The sequence below is a fragment of the Phodopus roborovskii genome, unplaced genomic scaffold (genome assembly GCF_943737965.1).
Source record: "Phodopus roborovskii unplaced genomic scaffold, PHOROB, whole genome shotgun sequence".
Taxonomy (NCBI): Eukaryota; Metazoa; Chordata; class Mammalia; order Rodentia; family Cricetidae; genus Phodopus; species Phodopus roborovskii.
Genome location: NW_026126407.1, coordinates 11,421,501 through 11,440,581, shown reverse-complemented (window position 1 = coordinate 11,440,581; position 19,081 = coordinate 11,421,501).

Genomic DNA, 19,081 nt, shown 5'->3' with positions numbered 1-19,081 from the left:
GTCATGGTTGCCACAGTGACTGTGGGAAGAAGAGGTTGGAGATGAGGACGAACAAACACAAGTTTTGATTACACCCAGAGCCCTGGACAAATCTGGTGAGAGACAGAGGAAACTGCTGTGAGACCTTTGATCCAACACACTGATCCCAGTGCTTTTTCTTTAAGGGTTTATTTATTATGCATTTTTATATGGGTGTTTTGCCTGCATGTATGTCTGTATACTACACATATGCAGGGTCTGCAGAGCCCAGAAGAAGGCATCAGATCCCCTGACACTGGGCTGCCATGTGGGTGCTGGGAATTGAACCCAGGTCCTCTGGAAGAGCAGCCAGTGCTCTTAACCGCTGAGCCATCCCTCTAGGCCCTCTCATTGATTTCATTCTTTGCCTTGACAATGGTAATAATTTAATCTCCCTATCACAAGGTTTAATTATACGTAGCCCAGGCAGGCCTGAATTTATAACCCTCCTGCCTCAGCCTCCCCAGAGCTGAGATTACAGGCATTCACCACACTTGGCCAGTAACTTATTTGTGATAAATTATCTTTCCCAATTCCAAGCCCTGGGATGAGTGATGCTTCTCAGGTGTTCTAGTTTGAAGGTTGTGATTCCTTACTAACCAGATTAAAAAACAGCGGGATTGGTTCAGAGGGGGCTCTGGCCCTTTCCTGTAGCACCTGAGGACTCTGTCTTCATCTAAACTCTTTGGTTTTACAATAAAGAAACCCTTCAGAACAGCCACTGAGTGCATATCCTGCATGGTGGATATCTGGTCGACACTGACTTAGTGGTCCTTAGTGATTAGCTCAAACCTACTGTTCTGTGGTGTGTTTGTGTCAGTTGGTTCCCTAAAAACCTTCCTACTGAATATAATACCTTCTATACGCCTATACCTTGAGCACACGTCATTCTATATTCAGAATTTTCAATTATAGTGCTTATGCTGCCATTTTTGACAGGAACATAATAACAGGTATAAAGATCTCTTTCTGTAATATAGCACCAATTGAAAAGAAAACCGACTCTGAGATACCAAAATATTTCGTACCTGAAGGTAAATGCACTTCGTCTTTTCCTTGAAGCACAGAATAGCAAGGCACTGTGGGTTCGCAATTTCTTTTTTCAAATCCATGGTTTGGGACAAACTTTGAGGGCCCAATCACCTTCCATAATGAGTCCCCTACAATGTTCTCAGATGTTCTTGGTAACTTCTGGGTTAGTCAAAGGAGGAGTCATGGGGAGGCAGCAGGTGTCCTGGTCCCTCACATACTTCAAACCACGCCTTGTTAGTTAACTTGTACTGACAGACGTGTTTACTTTTGTGACTGCATGGAAGAAGGCCGAGGAGAGGAGAGCCCATGATGGAGGGGAAAACCCAACTGGACCCTGACACACACAGCCCAACCCAACCCAAGTGCAGAAAAGAGATGGAGACATAGGAAACGCAAACACAAGTCAGGCAGTGGTGGCTCATGCCTTTAATCCCAGCACTGAGGAGGCAGAGGTAGATGGATCTCTGTGAGTTCAAGGCCAGACTGGTCTACAGAGTGACCAGGGCTACACAAAACAAAACAAAACAAAACCACCAGCCTTTGGAACATTCCCCATCCTTTTCAGCTTGCTTTTGATCTCAGCAGGTAACAGTTGCTGCTAGTGCTTCATAGGTTTCTTCATTCCCTTTTTTGCCCATTGCCAGTAGTCAGCTTTGCTGTGATCTGCGTGGTTGTCAAGAGAAGAAGGAAAAGCTACAACCAACCAACCAATCAACCACAGGAGCACTGAATAACCACCACCACACAGCAAGAGATTCCAAAGAAACAAGTGTATGTGTGGATGCTGTGATGCTGTAGCTAACGTTCTCACCTCTTGGAGTACAAAACAGGTACCCTCTGCAGACATCTCCAGTTCACAGCTATCGACCGTGTAGACATTTTGGCAGAAGGTCCAGATCCTTGCCTGAACATGGCTTGTTCAGATCTGCAAGGTCCAAGAATCAAAACTTCCCTTGAGGTTTCTTTGACTGGACATAGGCATTTTAGGGAGCCCTTGGGTTGGACCAGTTGGGTTTGCTGGTACAAACATTTCAGTCATTGGATTTGTAGCTTCTAAAGTTACTAGAGCAGAAGCCAAACACGGGTGACTTTATTGAATTTAATAGGGGAGGAATCCTTTGACTTCCTGTAAATTCTGGCAACAGAGTGTGTACAACATCCATAGGCAGCGGCAGCCTCTCACGGGGGCCGTCTTCCACCAGGCACATTTGCGGAGTTGACTGCCAAGCTGCTTCTGGGTGAAAAGATAAATGAGATCAGTGAATTCTGTGTGTTTGAGCCCAAATGCTGCCCTTGTTTTGCTGTAAAATTAGTTGTCTGCTGGGGAAGCATGTTACATAAACTATGATGGTAGGGGTTGCAGAGATGGCTCTTGGATACGATAAACCCAGGGCAGGAAAACAAAATAGACGCCAAGGGATGGGACACAGCTGAGTAGCAGACTACCTGACTAGAGTTCAATTCCCAGCAACCATGCCAAGTGGCTCACAACTGCCTACAACTCCAGCTCCAGAAGGGATCTGACACACCTGGCCTCTACAGGCACCTCCATGTGCCTGCACATATCCACACCCACACACCCACACACCCCTCACACATACCTACACATACCCACACACACCCACATACACCCCCACACCCACACATACCCCCCACACCACACATACCCCACACACCACACATACCCCACACACATCCACACATACCCACACATACATGCCCCCCACACCCATACACCCCCACCTACCCACACCCATACACCCACCCATCTGCACCCATACACCCACCTCCCCATCCTCCACCCCATAGTAACCCCCCACATACACACCCCCACACAGAAATAAATAAAAAAGCTCGATGACAGTAAACAAGACTTCTGGAAAGTTCATCTAGGATGGAAATGACAGAATCGTGACAGGCAAGCAAATAATCGTGGTGACTAAGGAATGAGCTTGGATGTTGCTTCCTCCAGCAAATTCAGTGCCGTTAACCTGTTGCCAGATGGGTGGCTGGCTGCTCTTCATCAGGTCTGTCTATCTTACTGAACGACTCAAAATGGGCATTGATCAAGGAGTCAGAAGTGTTATCAAGGGGAACCTACTGAGAACATGAACACAGACACTTGGCTTTGATCAGACCAAGGGAAGTGTCACAGCCGTTTTCTGCTGTGGGTTATGCCAGAGTGTCTGAAAGTGTCCCAGGGAGAGGACAGAAGACCTAGGTAGAGCTACACAATGGGGAGGCTTTACTATAGGTGTGAGAAAGGCTCAGTCGGGTGTGTGTGTGTGTGTGTGATGCCAGGTCTGTAACTCTCAGCAGGAGTAAGAAGGGCTCTTCCTGCCCACTCTAGTATTTGTGATGGAGATATCAGAACCGGCCTTCCCGAGATGCAGAATGCCACCTCCTTCAAAGGTTCGAGTGCCGATGCCAGCATTATAAGGATCAGTGAGAGAATAAGCACTTCCATTTGGGAGCAGGGGATTGGTTATTATTGAATGTAAAAAGTCACAATATGTGTGTGTAGATGCAAGTTTCTGTCCCACCCTGTCTTGTGGCCATTTAGTCCCAAATAAACACATAGAGGCTTATATTATTATAAACTGTTTAGCTGATGGCTCAGGCTTCTTACTGGTTAGCTCTCTCTTAATTATTAACTCATTTCTATCAATCTGTGTATCTCCATGTACTATTGGCTTATCGGTAATGCCTGGGTCTCTTTCTTCCTTAGCAGCTACATGGAGTCTCCCCACTCTGCCTACTACCTTTCTCTATTCCAGTTTGGATTTCCCACCTGGCTAAATCCTGCCTGTCCATTGGCCAAAACAGCTTTATTCACCTACCAATAACAGAAACATATATACACAGCATACAGAGAGAAATCCCCCATCAGTGCGTTCATGAGTGGTGGTGGTGGTGTCTCTGTGACCTCCACAGCCTTCAGAGTGACAAGCCATGGGAGGTAAGAAGGCAGTTCATAGAAGCTTTATTTTTAATAGTCAGAACCTGGAAACAACCTAGATGACTGTCAACCAAAGAATGGACAAGGAAAATGTGGTATATTTACACAATGGAGTATGACTCAGCTGTTAAAAACAATGGTATCAGGAAATTTGAAGACAAATGGATGGAACTAGAAAAAAAATCATCCCGATTGAGGTAACCCAGACCCATAAAGATGAACATGATATGTACTCTGTAGTAAGATTTCTTGTCAGGCTGTCTTTGGATCAACAGCCCCCAAATATGACACAGAGACTTATTATTAATTGTGAAAACTTGGTCTTAGCTTAGGCTTTCCCCCAACTATCTCTTGTAACTTAAATTAACCTGTTTTTATTAATCTACACTCTGCCTCATGGCTTTTACTTTTCCTCATTACTCCATGTCTGACTCGTTCTGAGTCTGTTGGCTAAATCCCAGTTCCTCATCTTTCTTTGTCTCCCCTCAGAAATCCCACCTATCCTCTCCTGCCTAGCTATTGGCCATTCAGCTCTTTATTAAGCCCCACGTGGAGGGAGAGTTGGCAATGAGTCTGCTGCCCCACTACTTTGACCTTACTTTTAAGGAGTTGTTTTAAACAATGTATTATTTTAGGCCAGGTGTGGTGACATGAAATTCTAGCATTAGGGAGGCAGAGGCAGGAGAATCTCTGTGAGTTTTGAGTCTAGCCTGCTGGTCTGTGTTGCCAGTTCTAGGCCAGCCAGGGCTACACAGTAAGACCTTGTCTGGGGGGGGGGTAGAAAGTAAAGTAACATAGTTCCATTCCCACTAATGGTTTTCTGCAGTTTTCCAGGCTGCTCTGTGCTAAAATCTTCCTTCCGTATGGTTCCGTTCCTCCCATCAACATTTACATCATTCAGAGAGCAAGCAGGCCTTCCTCTCAAGCATGCTTTCTGTGTTGTACATTTCTAGGGCAGAGGAGCAGGCAGCGTACTTTGAGTGGATTTTGTGGGTCCTTGCAAGTCTTCTACGCCAGGGTGGAAGGCTTCATTGCCAAAGGAAGCTTGCTCTGTCCCCAGTTATCTTCATGGCAGGCTTGCATTCCCTGCTCCTGTGAAAAAAAAGAAAATGGGCTCTCACACACCTGGAAGCCAAAGTGAACTCTTAAAAACTCAACTTACAGGACATTTTGATCTAACAACCAGATTAGTTTTTCTTGGATACTGGTTAGAAACATAATGAAATTTCAGTGTCCTTCAGCTAAAGGTTGCTTCCCAGTTGAACAATAAAGAATATTGTTCAAGGGAGGCACAGAATCCTTAAGCAAACAAATCCCTCAGGTACACTGGTTAATTGTATTTTTATTGCAAACATTTAATGACCTGAAAAAACAGAGCGTCATACTCTCACTGGTGAGATGAAAACAAATTTGTTTTAGGAACAAATGAACTCTTTGTTAACAGCACTTTCTGGGTCAGGGAAGTATAAGAAATATATAAAAACAAATGATGGTGGATTCAGCAGTTAAGAGCCCTGGCTGCTCTTGCAGAGATTCAGGTTCAGTTCCCAGCACCCACATGGCAGCTCACAACCACCTGCAGGTCTGGCTGATACCCTCTTCTGAACTCTGAGGGGCACCAGGAATGGCTGCGGTACACAGACATACATGCAGACAAAACACTAACTAAAATAATGTAGCTATTACTTATTGTGTGTGCGCACGGGTGCGCACATAGGGGAAGGTCAGAAAGGTATCAGATCTACCAGAGTTGGAGTTGCAGACAGGTGTGAGCTGCCTGGTGTAAGTGCTGGGGAATGAACTCCGGTCCTCTACAATAATAGTATGTGTTCTTAACTCCTGAGCCATTTCTCCAGCCCACGAGTAGATATTTTTTAAAAACTTCACAAAAAACAAATGATGGTGATTATAAACGTAAGTTCTGGATGGGGGAGACAGCAAATCAGCTGGAGTGGGGGCAGGGACAAGTGGACAGGGGAAAAATGAGAACAAAATATAGTGACACTGTAGGAAGATGTCATGGTGGAACACATTGAAAGAACAACAAACCCCCCATAAATTCTGTAAGTGAGGCTAACCTAGAGAGAGAGTTATAGACAGTCACCGGGGAACCTAAGCGCTTGGTGGAGCGGGGGAGATATAGGAACTCTGTACCTTCACAATTTTGATTTAGAATATTCTAAAATATAAAGTTTATTAAAAGCAAAACCGCAGGGACTAAGGAGTTGATAAAGCTCCTGCCAGGCAAGCCTGAGGACCCGAGTTTGTATCCCTAGCAGCCATGTAAAAAGCCAGGAGTGGTGGCACACGCTTGTTATCCTAGTTAGGGGAGGCAATCCCTGGAGTCTAGATTTGTTGAATCACTGAGTTCCAGGTTAGGCAAGAGAGCCTATCTCAGAAAATGAGATAGAGACCAGAGGAGAAAGATACCCAACATTGACCTTTGGCTTCGACACACACAAATATTCCATGGCTCTCAAAGTAGATTTTGATTTTGTTGTTTATTGTTTAAACCTGTGTTTGCCCTTGTAGTTATGGCTATCGAAGGGCTCTAATAGGCTGGAGCATAGCAAACAAGGCTCTGGCAGGCCTTACTCTTCCCGCATTCCCTCTCCCTTGCTAAACCATGAATTACAGTACAAAACTGCCACCAAGGTCTGTTCCCTTCTTTAGTCACTTCCTCCACCTGAGACTGACCATCGCGTCCAGCTATCAAAGTGCTGATGTCCAGCAATCAAAAGCCCCCTTGTGGTTACCCTAATTAACACAATCAAAGCAAGCCTACTCGTCCTAACACCAGGTTTCGCTTTTTCCCTTTCTAAACTTGCCTCAGGGCCACAGTGTCTTCTTTCTATCAGAGGCAGTCCTTGGTCCCTCAGGGCAAATGGTGCCTTCCCATTCCTCTCATTCCTCTTCCCTTCTCCTTCCTCCTCTATCTCCTGCCTTTGTCTCTTATTCCAGCCCTGGAACTTGATATGTAAAGCAGGCTGGCTTCAAACTCACAGAGATCTGCTGGCCTCCATCTCCCAAGTGCTGGGATTAAAGCTGTGCACCATCATGCATGGCTCAAGACTACTGAACATTTTAGCAGTGGTGAAGAGTACCAGGACAGAAAAGATTAGGGCCCTAGAAAAGACCCAAGGATAGAACAAGAAACAATGGGGTACACATAGGGTCCTTTGCTGAGGAAATGGAGACCCCCACATGCCACAGACACTGTGGTGTTGTTGAGAAGCCCCAACAAGGGAGCAAGAAGCAGAGAAGCAGCCAGATTGGTTGCCAAGACAGCTGGTCATCACATCACACAGGTTAAGACTGGGCAGAAGTGATGAGGCATGGTGTCCAGGGTGGTAGGTTCGAGGCCAGGGAAGAAAGGACATGATCTAGAGGACATCTACTTCCTGGCCTGCCACTCTGTAATCTTTTGGCCTAGACTGGAGGGAAGCCTGATTCCATTCCAAGGGTGTGCAAGTATGGGGAGACTCACTGAAGGCAGCCTGTTCCTATGTTTACTGAGGCTTTGAAGTAACAACACGGTGATGTCTGTTTTAAAGAAAAGAGGAAACTCATTTACTGAAGGTCTGCTATGTGCCCAGCGTTTCATATATATTGTTTTAACCCTTACTGGGTAGACCATATGATTATGATTTTATGGATGAACAAACTGAATCTTACTGTGACCTTATTGGGTAGACCAGATGACTATAATTTTATGGATGAACAAACTGAATCTTAAAGAGATTGGCTTGAACGAGGTTAGGGTTATTTGTCTGTACTGTGGTAGGGATCACACTAGATGTGTTTTCTTTCTCTCTGCTTTGATGATAGCATCTGGGAAGGGAAGCAGTACATGTTTTTCTGTTACCTACATGATCAGTCTCACCAGCTTGGAGTACAATTGAGTTTGTTTCTTTTTGATAACCAAAGGTATTGTTTTAGTGATTATTAACTCAGGTTAGTAGGAAGTACATTGACCCAGTTCTTGGAAGAACCATGGAGAACTGCAGTTTAAAAGGTCAGATTTGCCTGCAGATGCACAGCATCTGGACAATATAATGAGGCTGACAGCAAACAGGCCCTATTTGGCCTTTGACTGCCCCTGGCATGCTGTTTTACTGTCTCAGAAGATTCTCAGGCTTAATGGGAAAAAGAATGGATATTTATCTTTCATTCCTTCTTTGGCTCTGTGTCTTCCAAGCCATCTGATGCCTGGACTGTGGGAATTTCAACACTTAAAAGATTTCTTTTTTGCCAGGTGGTGGTGGAGCACACCTTTAGTCCAGGCACTTAGGAAGCAGAGGCAGGTGGATCTCTGTGAGTTCGAAGCCAGTCTGCTCTACAGAGCACATTCCAGGACAGGCTCCAAAGGTACACAGAGGGGGGAAAAAAACTTAAGAAAAAATTGACATAAAAGTTGTACAGGTTTGTGGGGTCCTATGTGATATTGTTAATCCCATTGATGGAGAATAAGACCACTACCACAGTTTAAAGCCAAATCTGAAGAAAACTTTAATTAAATACTAGCCAGATGGATAAGCTCTGGCCAGGCCCATACTCAGGTTCCGGGGAAATGACCCAGAATCACAGTTTGCAGTGACTTAAGAAGGAAAACCCATAATTCATTGCATTTCCCATCAGGTCCAATCAGGGGCAAACATACACCCTGACTTTTTCCTGCCTGCGCACCTCCCACCCACATGTGACCGAGCATATCTGTTGCAGACGGGACAAACAAATGAAAAACATGTGGCTTTTTATCTCCCATAAACAACAACATCCAGCATTTCAGGACTATCTGTCCTTGGGCAATGGGCTTGCAGATCAGAGGCATTTTGTTTCATGGATTTCTAAGGCATAGTAATTAAAACTTAAAATGTAACTTTGGCTCTCACAATATCACATTTCATGTATACATTGTGAGTTTTAGATATTTTGATCAGTGAGGGCTTGCTTAGAGTGTCCTGTAGTCCCTTGTTAATGCCCTTGGATAGGCGTGTATGTTTGGGCTCCTGAGGCAGAACTCATGTCCCTGTCAATCTATGGTTCCCCAGTGCATTTTCAAGTATCAATTTGGGCAGGGGGCACATTGGACCTGGCCCATTCATGAGCTGGTCCAGATGTTAGCACTACCCAGGGTCCTACAGACTGAATGTGCCCCCTAAAATCCAATGTTGATGGTCTCCCTTCAATATGATGGGATCAGTGGTGGTGTCTTTGGGAGATAATAAGGTTTAGATAAGATCATGGGGTTCTGGCTTCCATGGCAGGATTGGGATTTTTGAGAAACTGTAAGAACATATACACACCCTTTGATGTGGCCTTCTGCAGGAAGGTGATGTTTACAAACCAGAAGGAGCTCCTTCACCAGATACTGGATCCCTGAACACGTTCATATTTAACTTATCTTCCAGAACTGTGAGGAATAAACGCTGATCTTTGAAACCATTGATCTGATGTTACTATTTCCTGTGGACCATTTAACTTTAGGAAGTTCTTTTAAAAAGGGTTTTTTGTTTGTGTGTGTGTGTGTGTGTGTGTGTGTGTGTGTGTGTGTGTGTGTGTTTGTATGTGGGTATGCCCATGTGAGTGCAGAGTTCTCCAAACCAGGAGAGAATTCCCCAGGGTTGGACTCATGGCCAGGTGAAAACCCTGTAATCCCCCACCACCATATGGGTGCTGGGAGCTGAAATCTGGTCCTCTCGAAATGCAACAAGTACTCCTAACTACAGCCTTGGGCACATTCTAACAACATTGTATCTCTGAAAGATGGGACTGGTCATGGTGGTGGCACATGTCTATCTAGTCTTGGACTAGTGGCTGAGGAAGGATTGAAGATTTCCGACTAGCCTGGGGCAATACACGGAGACCCTGCCTAAACAAACGAACAAAGAAAGAAAACAAGACTAAAGGAAGAAGAATTAGTTTTTTTAGATCTTTGTTTGTTTATTTGTATTTTGTTTCTCAAGACAGGGCTTCTCTGTGTAGTCCTGGCTGTCCTAGGTCTTGCTCTGAATCCCTGGTTGGCCTGGAACTCACAGAGATCCACCGGCCTCTGCCTCCTAACTGCTGCGATTAAAGTGTGCCACTACTATTGGGCTGGGATTTTAAAAAATAATTTATTTTTATTCTATGTTCATCGATGTTTTGCCTGCACGAATGTCTGTGTGAGGTATCAGATCCCCTGGAACTGAGTTACAGAAAACTGTGAGCTGCCATGTGGGTGCTGGGAATTGAACCCAGGTCCTTTGGAAGAACAGCCAGTATTTTTAACTGCTGAGCCATCTCTCCAGCTGCTCTACCTCCTGCTGGAATTTTTATTTATTTGTTGAAGTTATTTGCTTTTTTAGAGAAGCATTGTCTCCAATCATTAGCTCTGTACACTGGTCCAAGAGGGAGGGCAGTCTTAGACCAACTTCTACCAGAACAAGGATCACTTGCTGACTTCACTTAGAAAAGTTATTAAATGTCAGTTTGACTACACACAAATAAAGCTTAACTTCCTGTAACCCAGCACCATGTTTTATCTTTAAAAGTCAAGAAGAAAGGCTATTGCGCGGTGGGTGACATTCCCGGAGGGTAGACAGGGTGCTGGTAGGTGGCCTCCATTCAGCTTTATTGGACTTTGCAGACAGGCAAGGAGCAGGATAGAAGTGCTACATGATTTCGGTGCCCGGATACAGACCCGCAAAGGGTGGGTCTCTGCCCTCTGTGAGGCCAGTCAGATCACTGCAAAGCATTTCCTCTCTGAGTCAAACCATGCAAGAGGCTTAAGCTCCTAAAAAGAGGAGAGATGCTTGCAGCAGACTTGTTTTGAGGACCCGCAGAGGAAGGAAGCTGATTATGCGAACTGTCTGGAGCAACTCGTAGGGTGACACTGGGGAGAACCATTGCAGGTGACCTCCACTACTTGCTCAGTGCTTGGCGGTGATGCCTGGGAGTAAGCTTTTGTTTTGGATGGGAAGACCCTACCCCAGAGAGGGCGAGGGCCGAGTAACTTTCTGGGTAAGTGCAATTCCCACTACAGAAAGAAAGGATGAGATCTGTTAGAAAGGAGTAGCTGTATTAAACAAAACTCAAGAAGGTCGTTGGCCACTGAACTTAGAATACAATCGTCCTGGCCATGGAGCACCAGTTCGGCAGGTCTGAGACTAATCGAGAAAACTGTTATTTTCTGAGGCCAAGCCTCCTTGACCTTTAGGTCATTGCAAGCAGTTATTAGCATTGAGTGACCAATAAAGGTATAGGCAAGTAATGAAAGGAGTTGTGTGGGGGGTGTGGGGGAGGACAACTTATCACAGGAGTTGAAGTATGGAATTTTTAAAAAAGCTGTAAGAATCAACAGTTTAATATTTTACCTTAGTGTTTAGGAAAGGGATTAAAAAAAAAAGTTGCTTCAGGGCTCCTGAAACTGGAGTGGGCAGCCTACCACACGGTGGCGCTGTTATCCTGAATGTTGGCAAATGAGAGTGACAACACACACACACACACACACACACACACAATTTATCATCTGGCGGGGAGTAATGGTTCATGCTTGTAATCTCTGAATTTCTAGATGGAGACAGGAGGATCAGGAGTTCAAAGTCATCTTCTGTTACATAAATTCCAGGTCCGCCTGGGTTGTGTGAGGTTCTGACTACTCAACAAAACAGTAACAAAAACTTCTCAGCAAGATGACAGACGGAGGCTGCCTCTGTGTGAGCTTGTGAGGGGCAAAACAATAAGAAAATGCAGACTGTATCTCAAAGACAGAAAAAAAAAAAAAAAATAGGAAATCTACAAGGGGAACAAAACGGTACTGGAGAAGAGCAGAAGAAAGATGGTGTGGCTAGTGCCCTGGCAGAGGTGTGTGTGTGTGTGTGTGAGAGAGAGAGAGAGGGAGAGAGAGAGAGGGAGGGAGAGAGACAGAGGGAGGGAGAGGGAGAGAGAGAGGGAGAGGGAGAGAGAAGGAGGGAGAGGGAGAGAGAGAGGGAGAGAGAGAGAGAGAGGGAGGGAGAGAGAGAGAGGGAGGGAGAGAGAGAGAGAGGGAGGGAGAGAGGGAGGGAGAGGGAGGGAGAGAGACAGAGGGAGGGACAGGGAGAGAGAGAGGGAGAGAGAGAGGGAGGGAGAGAGAGAGAGAGGGAGGGAGAGAGAGAGAGAGGGAGGGAGAGAGAGAGAGAGGGAGGGAGAGGGAGGGAGAGAGGGAGAGAGAGGGAGAGGGAGAGAGAGGGAGAGAGAGGGAGAGAGAGAGACAGGGAGGGAGAGAGAGAGGGAGAGAGAGGGAGGGAGAGGGAGAGAGAGAGAGAGAGAGAGAGAGAGAGAGGGAGGGAGAGGGAGATGAAAGCCAGAACTGAGTTCTACAGATCTCTGGCACCGCAGATGCAGCTGTAGACTGTGGAGGACAGCCACTCCTCTTGCAGACACGTCACTGGAGCAGACAAATCCCAGTTTGCCCTCTCTATGACTTGGAGAACTGTGACTAGTTGCTATTTTGAGAGGGAATCTGCTGTTAAAAACTGAGCTACCCTGGAGGCCTGAGCTTAGAAGACAGCCACGGGTTCAGGACTTAAAGAGAAGTGTGGCCAGCAGAGGCCCCTGAATCATAAAGGAGGGAACAGCTACTGTGAACAGAGGCCTAGGGGACACCACACTTTATTCAGCAGACTCAACAGCAGCATAGGAAAGACAAGCACCATGGGAAAGACAAGCGTTCACACATGCGCTGACCATCCCAACTGTGCGGCCTTCCTATTTTGACGACTCAGAAACTGCTGTCATACCTCAGCTACCCCTTCTCCCGGCCTTGCAGTGACAGTCTTGCCCTATCTGTCGAGCAGGACCTCTACTCTATTTTCAGCTTTAATGTCTCATTTGTTATTTCTTTTCATGTAGTTTTTCAATTTTGTGATACATTTTTTTTCCATCTGGGGGCAATAATTTTTCTTTTAGTTTTTTCCTTTAGTTTCTTCCCCACCTTTTGGCCCTGTGTTTCTCTGCACCCCTTTTAGCAGCATTTTGATTTTATCTTACTGGTTTATTATTTTATTGAATTGATTAATTATATTTTATGTGAATGCTTTGCCTGCATTTGTCTATGCACCACATATGGGCCTGGTGTCGGATCCCAGAACTGGAATTACAAATTGTTGTGGGCCATTACATGGGTGCTGGGAATGGAACCTGGCTCCTCTACAAGAGCAGCCAGTGCTCTGAACCACCTTTCGGCCCCTGCCTTATTGAAAACCACCCCTGTGTTTCCTTATTTTTAGTCTCTTTCTTATATTTGTTGGACTCTTGTTTTTGAACTTTTCTATTCTTCTTTCTTTTTCCTAATCTCCTGCTCTTTTTCTTTCCTTCTATAACATTCCCTTCTGCCCCACACTTTACTTCCTCTTTTATTTATTTAATCTTGCATCTTCTTCTTCGCTCCCACTTTCCTGTCTCCTTCCTTGATCTCACTACTATTCCCACTCTTATCCAAGTGGTTTTCCCCTCCCTCCCTCCTCCCATCCCTCCTCCCATCCCTCCTCCCTTCCCTCCCTCCCTCTCTTCCTCCCTTCCTCCTCCCCTCCCTCCTTCATTCCCTCCTTCCTTCCCTCCCTCCTTCCTTCCTCCCTTCCCTCACTCTCTTCCTCCCTTCCTCCCTCCCTCCTCCCCTTCCTCCTCCCTTCCTCCTCCCTCCTTCCCTCCCTCCCTCCTTCCCTCCCTCTCTCCCTCTCTTTGAGAAGGGTTGTCCTGGAGCTCACTTTGTAGGCCTGAGTGATTTCCCACTTTGAAGCACACTGGCCACTTTCTGCCCTTGTGACCATTGTGATGTGTTAGGGAGCTCTGATCGGTACTAATGGTTCAGATTTGTTGCTTCTATAGCAGTTTGTTTCCTTTTTGTTGAATGGACTCTAGGGGCTGAGCCTTCAAGAGCTGAACCCAAACACCCCGAACAGATAAGATGCCACATGAGGACTTCAGAAGTTTTCTCATGAAAATAGTCAATGACCTATGAGAAGCTACAAGCAAGCAGGTGGACTCAACCCAGGTCTGAAAGGAAAGTCAGCAGCAGACATAAAACATTTAGCAAAAAGGATGAGAAAGACAAAAAACACCCCAGAAATGTGGGGGGAGGGGAGTTCAGTAAGGAAAATGAAGGGGCCCTAGAAGGTATAGGAATCCCTTACCTCCAGGATCTAGTTTAAGTGTCTTGCTGAGTGAGGCTCAAGAAATATACTTCATTTTCTGGGGGAAATTTCCCAATTAATTAAAATCAGTGCCTCCCAGGGGTTGAGGGGGGTCCTATTGTTGAAGACACCACATACTCCAGATGATTAGAGCTGGATCTGACCTGAAAGTCTCTTTTCCGTGGTCTAACTTTCATGGTTCCAGAAAATATTGTGCACCCTGCCAACAGAGGGAAGCAGTTAAATAGTCCTTCCTATGCAGCTGTAAAACCTATGAACCACGACAATCACCAGCATGATAAAATATGCATAAAGATGCTATAAATGGCATTTCAATGTTGGTGGCAACCAACTTGGTCATAGAGCATTGGTCATAGAGCTTGGAAGAGAATGTACTGTTGCCACTTTGTAGGCCAGTGCAACTCTTAGTTCATTCTAAATCATATCCTGTAGCTCTCACTTGTCATCAAAGGAGCTTCTCTTAAGCAGGGCAGGGGGTGCACAACTTAAATCCCAGGGTTCAGGAGGCAGAGGCAGGTAGGTCTCTGTGAGTCTGAGGTCAGCCTGGTCTACAGAGAAAGTGTTCCAGGACAGCCAGGACTACACAGAGAAACCCTGTCTTGAAAACATCAAAAAGAAGTTTCTCTTTATAGCAAATGGAGACTATCACAGAAGACCACAACTGGACACAACACAAAGGTCAATAGATGCTGAGGAGCCCGGCCCCAGCAGACTCATCTCCATCACAGTTCTTGCATCTCTGGCTCAGGGAACACTGTAACAAAAGGGTGCAAAATTTTCTAAGAGCCAGAATACTAGGAAGCCTGCTGTGAAACAGTTTCTCCTGGAAGTGGCTGCGTCACCAAGACCAGAGACATCAGTGGCCATTTAACATGAAAAAGGAATTTCATGGTGTCCCACACCTTAGACAGACTACAGGAAACTAGTGATTGTTGGGAAAAAGAGAATTAGCCTCTCTTCATGATGAGCCTTTGTCCAGTTCAGAGTGGCCAATCTTGAAACAGTATATGCACGACAAACAAAAATGGACCCAGCGGGTTGTATTTACATATTTGTGCATCACGTATGGGAATATAACAATAATAAAGAAAAAGAGGCTGTTAACTTGAAAGTGACAGAGGCACATGAGAAGGTGGGGGGTGGGGTGGGGTAGGGTAGCTGGGAGGAGCTGAAGGGAGGAAAGGGAGGAGGGAAAGTGGTATAATTCTATTTCAATCAAAATTATAATTAAAACACAATTATAAACCATGGCTGGAGAGTTGGCTCAATAGTTAAGAGCACTGACTGCTCTTCCACAGGACCTGGGTTCAATTTCTCAGCATCTGCATGGTGGCTCACAACTGTCTATAACTTCATTTCCAAGGGACCCAGTACCCTCTCTTCTGGCCTCCTTGGGTGCTAGGCATGCATGTGGTGCACATGTAGGCAGAACACCCATACACACAAAATAACAATAATAAAAAAGAAGAATTCTGGGTGTTTTGCTTATTTTGTTTTTTGCAGTGTTGGGATATTGAATTAACCTAAGGCCTTACATATTTGAGGCAAATACCTTACCACTGAGCTATATTCCCAGCCTTAGAAGATAATTTCTTTATATAAATACAGGTATGCTGGAGCTGGAAAGGGTTCAGTGGTTAAGAGTGTCTACTGCTCTTGCAGAGGACCTGAGCTTTATTCTGAGCACCCACGTCAGGCAATTCACAACTATAACCCCAGCTCCAAGGGCATCAATTACTACTGGCGTCTAAGAGCAGCCAGAACATACCCCCACACATGCACATACTTAAAAGTAAAATAAATCTTTAAAAAACCCAACAAAAAATAAATACATCAAAACATTTTTACATAATATTTTAAGCTTAGAGGTTGTTATTGAACAAGGTCTGATGATTGACAGATTTTAGACTCTGAGGCAAACCTTGGGGCATGTCTGAGACTTTCTAGACCTTCAGTGTGGGTATCATTACTCTATGGGCTTGGGTACCGAGGAAGGAAGAGGATAGAAACAGCTCTGCTTCCTGACTGAATGTGACCAGCTGTTTTAGGTTTCTGACACCCCCCCCCACACACACACCTCAGAGGCCAGGATACCGCCCCCCCTCTTTGGGACCCAGAGCTGATAAGAAAGGGGTCTCTGCTGTGGCCTTGTAGCCCCTCCTCCTTGCAATGGAAGCATGAGTTTATTGTCCCTGTCACACATAGAATAGGTCAGACTAAGTCACTTGGAGTGAAACTTCTCACCAGCCCCTGGAAACCTGTAAGGTAGGAAATTTCCTGTTCCTTACGAACTGAAGGCCAGTTTCTCCTTTTGAGACTTTGCTCATGCTATCAGCTCTGGGGATTTGAAGGCAAGTTTTCCTGTCCCGCAGCTGCTCTCAAATAAAATCACATGGAAGCTAGGCCAATAGCTCAGGCTTGTTACTAGCTAACTCTTACATTTCCATTAATCTGTATTTCTATTTCTATTTTGCCATGTGTCTTGTGGCTTGTTACCTCATTTTCTACATGGCCAGCTTGTTCAACAGCTGGCTGGTGTCTCCTGACTCCGCCCCCTTCTTCCCAGCATTCTCAGTTTGGCTTTCCCAGCTAACTTCTGCCTGGCTACTGGCCTGTCAGCTTTTTATTAACCTATGGGAGTAATTCATATTCCCAGAAGAAGTATTCCACAGCACAGTGCTCTCTATGTCTCACCAGATGTCTATTTTATAAAGCTGCCGTCCCCACCTCCAGTGAACAGCGGGCTCTCTCCTAGCACAGCTCACTCCAAAGGAGATGGCAGCTCCTCTGCTGAGCCTGCCGTCCTGATGCACATTTTATTTACAACAATTTCCCACCATAACGGACACTACCCTTAAATTGTGAGTCAAAATAAACCTTTCTTCAAGTTGCTTCTGTCAGTCTTCTTTTTTTTTCTCTTCCAGACAGGGTTTCTCTACGGAGTCCTGGCTGTCCTGGGATTTGCTCTGTAGACCAAATTGGCCTTGAACTCAGAGATCTGCCGGCCTCTGCTGGGATTTTAAAGGTCTGGCTCACCACTGCCCAGCATTTGTTTTTTATATACAGTCTTACTCTGTAGCCCAAGTTGGCTTGGAACTCAGGCTGTCCTTGGACCTGGAGTACTTTTTTGTTTATTTGTTTGTTTCAGCCCCCCAAGTGCTAGGATCGCAGGCAAATACCACCATTACCAATTGGAAATAGTTCTGAATAAAGCTGTTGCCATGGGGGTGTGCGTGTGTCAAAGAACAAGCCCTGTCCTTCTGATCCTGGAGTTAGGAGAGACTGGATTTGGGGGGGAAGTAACTTCCCTCTGATCCCACTGACCCCAAATCAATGACACATATGAAAACAAATATGGATGCATGTGTGAGCATGTGTGCAAGTGTGCATGTGTGCATGTGTGCATGTGAGTGCATTCGCGTGCACGTGCGTGCGCACATACATACACATAGAGTTCTGTGTGTGAGAGAAAACCTGTCTGAGTCTATAGAAAATTTATTTTGGGTAGCAGGGTGCCAATGAACACTTGACATTGTAAGAGCCCTCATGATATGGCTGGAGAGTGATCACAGCCCACAGCTATTGACACCACCAACAGGCATCTAGAGGAGAGCATCCCTGACTCAGAGCATTGAAGCCGCTTGTGCTGTCTTATGAGAGTGTTAAATTTGAATAGTTTATTCTGATGTTTGTTGGATGATGGTGAGACAGATGGACAAGTGGCACACCATTCTGCTGGACAATCCAAGCATTGTTTTGCAGACTGCCTTAATCCTAAAGTCAGACATTCTGCTCCCAACAGCAGATGCTGCCTCTGAGTGGGAATACCACAGTTCAGGGTTGGGAGCTGTTTACTGATGGGGAAGCCACATGTAAGAAAGGTGCTCTTGAGATGGCCGTGTTGGGGTAATGCTGAATAAAACAATAGGTGCCCATACCCTCCTGCCTAGCAACCCTGCATAAAAGGCTGAAATTATCACACTTTCCAGGAACTTATAGCCATAAGGCAAGCAGGTAAACATTGATACTGGCGTTGAATATGTCTTTACGACAGTGCATGAATGCTGTGTGTCTTTTCCCAATGCTGCACATGGAGCTGTTTGGAAAGAAAAATCACTAACTTCAGGAAATAAACCCATCAAACCTGCTGGAGGCCATTGCTTTGCCTGATAAACAGCTACTTATTATACACTGCCAGGAAATGGGAGGACTGATTTCCACGGCACTCAAGGAAATCAGAGTGGCCAGACAGACCAAATAAGGTGCTGGGAGAAGCAGCCTGCTGGAGGCTTTGATACTTGTGGAGGTTTGAATGGGAACACTTGGTGCTCAGCTGGCAGTGCTGTTTTGGAAGGCAGATGGAGTGTTTAGGAGTTGAGGTCTAGTTGGAGGAAGTCTTAGTTGGGGATGGTTCTTAGGGCAAGTTATAGCTTAGCCTGGCTTCTGGCCCAATTGCTCTCTCTGCTTCCTGGAATGTGCCATTTAACAAACAGCTGCCATATGCTTCTGGGTTGAAAGTGAAATGTCCCCAGGTGATAGCTCTATTCTGAGAGGTTGGGAGACTTTATGGACATTCAGACTACCTGGCTGACATAGGGCCATCCTCCTCTCACTTCTGTGTGTTTATGGACATGTGCACACACACCATCTCCCTCACCCTCCAATCCCCACGCTGCCTACCAAGGCTATGGTGGTCAGGGGCTATAGCTCAGTGTGTGAGTGTTAACTAGTATACCCTAGGCCCTAGATCAGTGGGTCTCAACCTTCCTAATGCTGTGACCCTTTTATACATTTTTCTCATGTGGTGGAGATTCCAGCCATAAAATTATTTTTGTTGCTACTTCATAACTGTAATTTTGCTACTGTTATGAATTGGGTCCAGAGGAAAGGCAACCCTGCC